General features: G+C 38.7%; 1 non-coding gene across 1 annotated transcript; it reads right to left on the bottom strand.

The window, feature by feature from the left end:
• Positions 1–5,854: 5,854 nt before the first annotated feature.
• Positions 5,855–5,961, bottom strand: LOC114407975. Its single transcript, XR_003665778.1, has one exon. It is a non-coding gene; the product is annotated as a small nucleolar RNA R71 (small nucleolar RNA).
• Positions 5,962–6,181: the final 220 nt, after the last annotated feature.

Genomic DNA, 6,181 nt, shown 5'->3' with positions numbered 1-6,181 from the left:
AGCTTGACCCTTAGAAAGAGAACTAGTGAGAGAGGTAGCAGGGATCACCATAGAAGAAGCCTACCTCAAAGTACCATGAACATTTCGAAACCTAATGTTGTTCCTGCACCACCAAATAGCCTAGGAAACATGCACAACGATAGAAATCAGGACATCCTTCACTTGAGAGCTGCAAGGCCTGTTCACGGATAACAACATAGCAATACAAGAAGTAGAATCCAGCGTGCAAGACAAAAAGACTGCAGCCATTGCCATAAATCAGAAGCAAAACTGGATGTCAGAAAAAGATGATCAGTAGTTTCGTATGATTTACCACATAATGCACACATGGATACAACAACACAACCCCTAGACCGAAGTCTATCATCAGTAGGCATCTTGCCATGAGCGATTCGCCATAAAATAAAGCTTCTAGAAGGCAGAACTGAATTAATCCATAACAGCTTGGACCAAGGAAGAATTTGTCCCAGAGAAGAAAAATGATTAAAAACAGCTTTAAAAGTGAAAAGCCCATCCAAAGAAGATCTCCAGATTGGTTGATTTGGTGCCTGATTATCCAACAAAGGAGCAGGGATAGAAGAAAGTGTTGCACATAGCTGAGGTAGATGATGCAGCAAAGATTCAGGCACATTCCAATGTTGATTCATCACAAAATAGCTGACTAAAGACCTTAAAGCACATCTATGCTGCTCAGGAATATTTAACGCATCAGCCAAAGAAGAATCTAGACACCAAGTGTCAAGCCAAAAGTTGACACAATCACCTCTATTAACAACCCAACCTGCATTGTCCAAAACCATATGCCACTTACTTTTCATAGATGTCCAAATAGAGGATGACTTGAAGCTCAAAAAAGGTTTGCCTTGTTTTAAAGGGCTCTCATAAAGACGACCCAATGAGAATTAGAAAAAACAAAGTCCCACATTAGTTTTAACATGCTTGCCTCATTCAACTTGACAATGGATTTCAATCCAAGGCCACCTTCCACCAAAGGCTTGCAAACTTGACTCCAAGCTACTGTAACCAATTTATGAGTATTAATATCACCAGACCAAAGAAAATTCCTCATCTAGCTCTCAATAGTCTTAAGCAAAGACACAGGCCATGTGTATACTTGAAAAGAATATAACAGCATACTTGTAATGAAAGAATTTATTAATTGAGCTCTGCCCATAATAGAAAGGAGCTTTCCTTTCCAAGAAACCAGTTTGGCTTTAATTTTATCCGCAATAGGCTGCAGAAAATGAGTCCTGGGTTTACCTATAAAAATAGGAACACCAAGATAAGTAAAAGGCAAAGGACCCTGTCCAAAACCAAGACATTGCTGAACTTTGATAGTCCTGTTATGAGGCATAGAACCCGAAAAGAACTTACATTTCTTCGGACTGATAAGCTGGCCAGACGCATCCCCATAAAATTTAAACAGTAATTTCAAATTCTGTAGATTTTTTAAGGTCCCCTACAAAAAATCATGATATCATCTGCGTATAAAGCATGAGTAGGGGTAGAACACCCTTTAGGACTAGCCATAGGCAATAAATATTTGTTCTCCACCAAATACATAATCCCTCTGCTCAAGACATCCTCCACTATACAGAAAAGAAGTGGAGATAGGGCACCCTGACGAACTCCCCTCTTGCAAGCAAGATAACCAACCGAGGCCCCATTAACACCAAATGAAAGCCGAGCAGACTACAGAATAATGTTAATCCAATTGCAAAAAACGTCATTGAAACCAAATGCCTAGAACACCTCCAATAAGAAATTCCAATCAAGAATATCAAAGGCCTTTCTGATGCAATCCTACCCCGCAAGGGCATTGGATAGAAAACTGCAAGTAGATTGGGCCAGATATGCAAGAGAAGGCCCTAGGGTTCTTATGAGCCTTAGGGTAGATTTCGGGCCCATGGGCTAAGTACGAGCCCACTTATCTTTGTAAATATTAGATTAAGGTTTCATTATTTCTGGGCCTTGTATTTAGGGCTCCATAATGTAGGTAGGGTACCCTAGAAATATAGGATTTTTCAGCCCTTGTATTTTAGGGCACCTAGACTAGTTTTTGTATTAGGGGTAGTTTTGTAATTTCACATGCACTAAGTGGATATTTGATGTGTGTGGTTGGAAATAAATTTAATTGAATTGGTAGAAGCCCAATCCAATTAAATTTTAGAGGGGGAGGTGAGCATTTGCTTACTACACCCCATTGCCACATCATATAGTCACACTTTGTGCATGTCCTTCATGCTTTTCATGCCTCATGACACCTAAGCACACTTAGTGGAGAATCTTGGAATTGATCTTGGATTAGTGGGCTGAACCATAACTAAAATTCACTAATCATAATTAGTGAAATTTTGGCTCCAAAGTTTGGCTCCACAAATTCAATTTCAAATTCAAGTGAAATTTGAATTTCCCTCCAATTTTGTGTGACACTTAGGCTATAAATAGAGGTCATGTGTGTGCATTTTTTTCAACTTTGATCATTTGAATATTAACTTCAGATTTCAGAGCTCTTTTTGAGCACAAAATTTCGTGCTCTTCTCTCCCCCTCCCTTCATTCATCTCCTTCTTCCTCCAAGCTCTTATCCATGGCCTCCTATGGTGGTGAGCTTCTTCTAGACTTATCTTCTCCTTGAAGTGGCGTCTCCTCTCTCTCTTCCTTCTCCATTCCGCTGCCATTTATCTTCCAAGAAGCAAAGGAATCCATTGATGAAGAAGATCCTAGGCCTACAAGCTCCAATGGAGCTTGCATCACTTTCGGATGTCAATCTTAATAGCCAAATTACCCCCCAAAACACGATTCTGCAGCGTATTAATGGCCTCGAATGCAATGCAAACACAATATGAAATTTGTCTACCTTTAATAAAACCCCTATGATGACTGGAGATAATTTTGGGAGCAATGTTAGCTAATTTGTCTGCCAAAACCTTGGAAATAATCTTAAATTGAAAATTAGCCAAAGCAATGGGGCGAAAGTTTTCAATCGTATCAGCATCAGGAAACTTTGGAATAAGAGCTATCAAGTTAGAATTAAGACCTAGAAGAATCCAACTTTGTAAGAAGAATTGCAAGACAGAGTTGAAAACATTAGTGCCTATAATGTCCCAAATGCACCATAAATTAGGTGCTTTATTCTACCTAGAGATAACAGCAAAAGGCTTGAGACCGAGACTAGACTAAAAGGAGGATGGGAAGCAATCCACCAAAGACCAAGGCTTAGAAAGAAAAACCAACAAAGGTTTATGTGAAATTGATGTGCCATCATTTTCTTCTATTTTCTAAACCCTTTTTGCACCATTTTAATTATTGATTGGTCTTAATTGTCAATTAATTAGGCAGTTTTATTATTTGGGCTCATTTAGCTAATTTGATGTTTTTAATCTAATTTCAGGAATTAATGAAACATTGGGCTTAATCCGGATTTTAGTTGTGGACTTGAAGAGGGCAAATAAAGCAGCGCTTACCTTAGTTAATATCTAATTAGGAAATTTCACAATTTTATGTTGTTCAGTGTTTATTTCGTTTTGGGCCAGAGTATTGTAATAGAGCCCAGTGACTTTGAGTGACTCTTTTTAAATAGCTGCCTTGGTATTCGTGCAAGGCATTATATTCTGTTATGCTATTCATTATTCAAAGCTTTGTTTTAGGGTTTTCGTTTTTCTGTTTTGATGCTTCTGAGTTTGTAATGCAATTTTACGTTTTCTGCTTCTAATTACAATTTCGCTCTTGCTTCTTCTTCTACTCTCATTTACGTTTCTGTTCCATTTTACATTTCTGTTCGTTTACGTTTCTGTTCATTTACGTTTCCGTTCATTTACGTTTCTGCTTCATGTTTCAATTGCGTTTTCTGTTTGAATCCATGGAAGGCTAGATTTTCTGGTGTTGTTTCCTTTTGAGGACGAAGCCCAACTCTCTTTGAGGTTTCGCTTGTAATGTGGTTTCCTGGCAGTTCTCCCTTCACCAGTATCCCAAATTCGTGAATATTAATCAGTGCACGCTTCGTGTTCGATTAATTGCCTCTGAGCCTAACTTGCGTTCATGCTTAATGGACGAAGGGCTAACTGGTGTATGTGGTGCCTAATCACGTATTGAAAACCCTAAGTTGATTTTCGCTTAGTAAATTGAAATAGGGTTGGATTAAGTGGTTGACTGTTAGGGACGAATTCTCCAACCCAGGATAAGAGAATGGCTTCTGAATTAGAGGAAACAACCCGTTTTTAATATTAGTAGTTTCATATTCCAGTTTACTTGTTCTGCTCTTTAATCACAAAACAAACAACCCTCCCCAATCGTTACTGTTGCTGCAAGTATATTATGAACATTTGGTTTGTCACTGCTAATTGGGAAACGACCTAGGATCACTTCCTAGTTACTGCATTTTCATGTTTATTTGATTCGGGTACAGCCTCGATCAAATTTGGCACCGTTGCCGGGGAGCAGTGTTCAAAGGTTCATAATAGCTAGCTAGTGTTGTGTGTTTAATCCTTTCGTGTTTTATGTTTAATTGTTAGTATTGTGTTAGTATGTGTGTTAGTGTTGTTTAGTGTCCTGGTATTTTGTTTAATGTGTGTTCTATTTCAGTTTTTCCATTAAGCGTTTCCCCTGTTTCAGTCTTGGGTGTTTTGTTGTGAAGATTGTGCTTGCGGCAAAAACAGAGTAGTAGTAGAAATCAAGTAGAGACGGATTTTAGCGACCACCCATGCTGAATTATTTGAGATTTTTTGTTTTAGTAGCTAGGGTTGTTATTTTTGGCTGAATTTTTTTGTGGTAACTTCTTTTAATCCATATTTTGTGAGAAAAATAGCTAGAGCCTTTAGTTTGGTCAGATTTGAAAGTTCCAAAAACTAGCAAATTTTGTGTTTGTCAAAACTTCAAACGGCCATAACGTTTGCTCCGGTTATCAGAATCGCAATTATTATATATGCATTTGGGGTAGAAAAAAATTTCCTACGACGTGGAAGCCGGCCATGGGCCGGCTGAGGTCTCCATCGTCCAAAAAAAGCGATTCTGTCAAAAGTTTTTTATTTTTCAAGTTTTATTCACTTATTTTTATTAACTTACCATTTTTAGCTTTCATAGTTAGACTTTGAATTTTTGTCTGAAATTTTTTGTGCTATCTTCTCATCATTTTATAAGGTTGCTCACAAAATTTCAAGTCATTTGGATATCATTTGAGGGTAGCTGTAGTTCAAACCTACACCTTTATTTACATGACAAGGCAACTAGTTGTGTTCATGCTGAATGTAGTGTATGACTAGAGGCAATCCATCTGACTTACAACCCTTTGATCCTGAGATAGATAGGACATTTCATAGATTAGTTAGGCATCATTTTATACCTTTTGATCATTCTGAGCATTCCATAACTGGTGAATCTGTGCATTCTGTTATTGGTGATTTTGAACATCCTGATCTTGAGCATTATAATTTTGAGCATTCTGATTCTGAGCATTCTGATTTTGCACATTCTGAGAACATGGCACAACCTCCACCTCGTGAGAGGACTCTAAGGGAAATGGCTGCACCTGATTTCACCTACAAAAGCTTGTGCATCCAATACCCTGATGAGGATGTCCCATATGTTCTTAAAACTGGACTGATTCATTTGCTTCCAAAGTTTCATGGCCTTGCAGGTGAAGACCCGCACAAACATTTGAAAGAATTTCACATTGTCTGCTCCACCATGAAACCCCCAGATGTCCAAGAGGATCACATATTTCTGAAGGCTTTTCCTCATTCATTAGAGGGAGTGGCAAAGGACTGGCTGTATTACCTTGCTCCAAGGTCCATCACGAGCTGGGATGACCTTAAGAGAGTATTCTTAGAAAAAATTTTCCCTGCTTCCAGGACCACAACCATCAGGAAGGATATCTCAGGTATTAGACAACTCAGTGGAGAGAGCCTGTATGAGTACTGGGAGAGATTTAAGAAACTATGTGCCAGTTGCCCCCACCATCAGATTTTAGAACAGCTTCTTCTCCAATATTTTTATGAAGGAATCAATAATATGGAGAGAAGTATGATAGATGCTGCCAGTGGTGGAGCCCTTGGAGACATGACTCCTGCTGAAGCCAGAAATTTAATTGAGAAGATGGCCTCCAACTCCCAGCAGTTTAGCGCCATAAATGATGCCATAGTCATTAGAGGAGTGCATGAGGTAGCTACAAACCCATCTGCATCA

This window comes from Glycine soja, chromosome 3 (genome assembly GCF_004193775.1).
Source record: "Glycine soja cultivar W05 chromosome 3, ASM419377v2, whole genome shotgun sequence".
In the NCBI taxonomy this organism is placed as follows: Eukaryota; Viridiplantae; Streptophyta; class Magnoliopsida; order Fabales; family Fabaceae; genus Glycine; species Glycine soja.
The sequence above is the reverse complement of the archived record's forward strand: the minus strand, read 5'-3'. Positions and strand labels throughout refer to the sequence as shown.